At 39.9% G+C, this 3,199-nt stretch overlaps 1 protein-coding gene and 1 pseudogene across 4 annotated transcripts in view; one reads left to right on the top strand and one right to left on the bottom strand.

Moving 5' to 3' along the window:
- Acaca (acetyl-CoA carboxylase alpha) overlaps nt 1–3,199 on the bottom strand; it is a 292,108-nt gene that overhangs the window by 237,714 nt on the left and 51,195 nt on the right. The gene's annotated exons all lie outside the window — the stretch shown is intronic.
- Nucleotides 1,973–2,128, top strand: LOC101591731 (annotated as a pseudogene).

Here is a 3,199-nt window from a genome sequence, read left to right as displayed (position 1 = left end):
TTTTAAAGAACATGATTCTCTTTTGGTCTTTGAATACATTCGTAATAGCTTGAAGATTACTAAACCCAGCATCTAGGAACACTTGCAGATAGTTTCTAACAACTTTTTTTCCCCAAATATGGGTCACAATTTGTTATATTTTTGTCTAATTTTTTGTTGAAAACTGAACATATTACAAAATTTATTGTAACAATGCAGGCTTATGATTTCATTTACTTTACTCATGAAGGATGTTGCTACTATAGTCCTTTTGTGTGTGTACATGTACATGTATGCGCTACTCAGGGGACTAAATCTAGTGCAGTGCTAGCAAACCTTTTAAATTTTCAGTGATAACAGCCTGCTACAGTGTGCATGTCATAGGTTTGTCTCCACTGACCTAGGGTCTTTACACTGAGCTACATTCCACGGTTCCTTTTTTTTCATGTTGTTTTGTGCAAGTCCTCCTTTCTCAGCAGAGACTTCAGGCATGCACCACCATGCCTGGCTGTTTTTTTCTTGCCTTTACTTTTTTGGGGGGGCTAATCTGTGAAATCTGACTCACCACACACACATTGCCACAGGTGCCTTTGCTTATTTTCTTTTTACTTCTCTTCTTATGGTTAAACTGGGCTTTTTATTAGTCATTTCTACATCTGCACAACTTAGATGTCACCCAATATTGAGACAGAAGTTACGCTTACCAACCTCAAGCCAGTAAGGTTTTATGCTACATTCATGGGTCTATTTGTACAGCAGGATAACATGATTGCAGAGTTCAGGACATTTTCAATTCTCATTGCCTAACCACAATGGCAAAACTTCCATGCCAAGTGAGCTGGGAAAAGGGGAACAGAAACACTCTGAAGCAAGGCCACCACAGAGGCCCACTGTTTTTAGTGAATTTCTACAGTTTTTTTAAGCAAAAATTGTTGTACACCATTGATCTGATTTCAAGGGTGCTAAAATGGTTTGTGGTGGTTTTTGTTTGGATTTTTGGGGTCGTTTTGGAGAATTTTGGGGCCATTTTGGAGAATTTTATCTTATTTTTCAGACAGGCTCTCACTACATAGTTCATGCTTGCCTCAAACTCACAAGGTAGTAGAGAGTGGGATATATGGCTTCTGAATTGGAATCTTCCTTGTGGTAATTTTCCTTGCAGTTTAAAAACAGGTGATGTTGACAAAGTCAGGAAGATTTTTTTGTACAGAAATGTGCCCACTGCCATACTTTGAAGAAGGGAGGCAATCACAAGACCAGAACAAATTTCGATGGTCCGTTGGATAGAAGACAGATCAGGCTGCTGGATTCTCTTACACAGATGCCAACAAGAACAATGGCATCACCTCAAGAAAGGATATAATGATGGAGTATTTGGAGAATCCCAAGAAGTACATCTCTGGAACAAAAGTGATGTTCACTCGCATCAAGAAGAAAGCAGAAGCCTGGGGAGATAGCTCGGCAGTCGAAGCCCCTGCCTGGCAAGTACAAGGACCCAGGTTCAATTCCCGGTACTGCATGCCATGCTGGCCCTAGAACCCTGAGTGTGCTGCGCTAGCCACCAAAACCAGGCATAGTGGCACATACGTGTAATCCCAGAGCTGGGGAGGCTGAGACAGGAGGCTCACTACGAGTCTGAACTGCATAGTGAGACCCTGTACAAAAGAAAGAGAGCGGGCGCAGGAACAAAGGCAGGCAGGAAGGCAGGCAAAAAGAGTCTTTTAACAGCCTGATACAATAGCAAGTTAGACTTTACTTTTGAATTCTTCAGGTCAGACTGAGTTTATTATTCAGGATAGTAACTAAACAGCTATTAAAAACACAAGACTGTGTGACTGTTAGTGGTGCTTCTTGTCAGCACATTAGGACTAAAGTGGGGAAGGTACAACATCAGCACAAATTTGTATGCGACCATAATACTTAATTAAAAACAAAAACACCTCTTCTGCTTCAGTCCGCCATCCAGTGTATGCTCTCACCTCTTACCCTAATCATGTCTTCTCACAAGATTTTCAGAATTAAACAGTTCCTGGCCCAGAAGCAAAAACAAAATCGTCCCATTCCTCAGTGGATTCGGATGAAGACTGGCAATAAAATCAGGTACAAGTCCAAGAGGAGACACTGGAGGAGGACCAAGGTAGGACTGTAAAGAGCTGCACATGAGTTGCAACACATTTACCCTCTGGGAGGTCACAAGATGATACCCTCATTAATCATGGTCAAGACAATACTGAATCAAGTTTAGTGGAACATACTTAATCAGGAATCTTGAATCAACAATAAATTTTTGGAATCTTTAAAATAAAATAAAAACAAAACCAGATTTTAAAAAACTCGCAAAGTAGCCTCCTTCCTCAGCTTCCTGAAGGCTAGGATTACAGGTGTGCATCACTATGCTGAGCTTTATTTAATACATTTTATAGATGCTTTTTGGGCTGGAGATGTGCCAACTCATCACTCAGGTTAAAATCCCATCTGTTTTGATAACAGTACTGGGAATTAAATTCAAGGCCTTCATACTGAGCTACATCCCTAACTCCCTCCCTTTTTGTTTAAATTTTGAGACAAGGTCTCATTAAATTGCCCAAGATGGGCTTGAATTTATGAACCTCCTGCCTCAGCCTCCTAGGTAAGGCTGGCATTACAGGCCCCTATATTGGCCTGTTTTTGATTAATTGATTGATTGACTGTGCAACTAGGGATTGAAACCAGGGCCTTCAAGCTGAACTACACCCTCAGCACTTTCTTATTTTGAGACAGGGTCTCAATAAGTTATTAAGTTGCTCAAGCTAGGCTTGAACTTGCTCAGTCTCCCAAAGTGCTGATATTACAAGCATGAAATACAACTTCATATAATGAAGTACACATATACTGAGCATAGGACAGTTAATTTTACATATATACACCTACATACCAATCACCAAGCTAAAACAGAGTATTTCAAGAGTCTCAAAACTGGCAAGTGTAGGGTCCTGAGTTCAATCCCCGGTACCACGAAAAAAAAAAAAGTCTCAAAAGTCTCATTTGTGTTCTCGTTCTAGTCAGTAGTCTTCCTAAAAGACATTTCAGCAATTAGCACCATAAATTAGCTCACCTGTTCATGAACTTCATATGCACAGTATTATGCTGTATGTTTCTTTATGTCTGATATCTTTTTCTTTTGCTAATCTGGTTTCTTTTAATCAAGAATATATATATATAATTTATTTGGTATAAGTTC

This window comes from Octodon degus, unplaced genomic scaffold (genome assembly GCF_000260255.1).
Source record: "Octodon degus isolate 3935 unplaced genomic scaffold, OctDeg1.0 scaffold00164, whole genome shotgun sequence".
Lineage (NCBI taxonomy): Eukaryota > Metazoa > Chordata > Mammalia > Rodentia > Octodontidae > Octodon > Octodon degus.
Note: the sequence above shows the minus strand (reverse complement) of the source record. Positions and strands in the feature narration are given on the sequence as shown.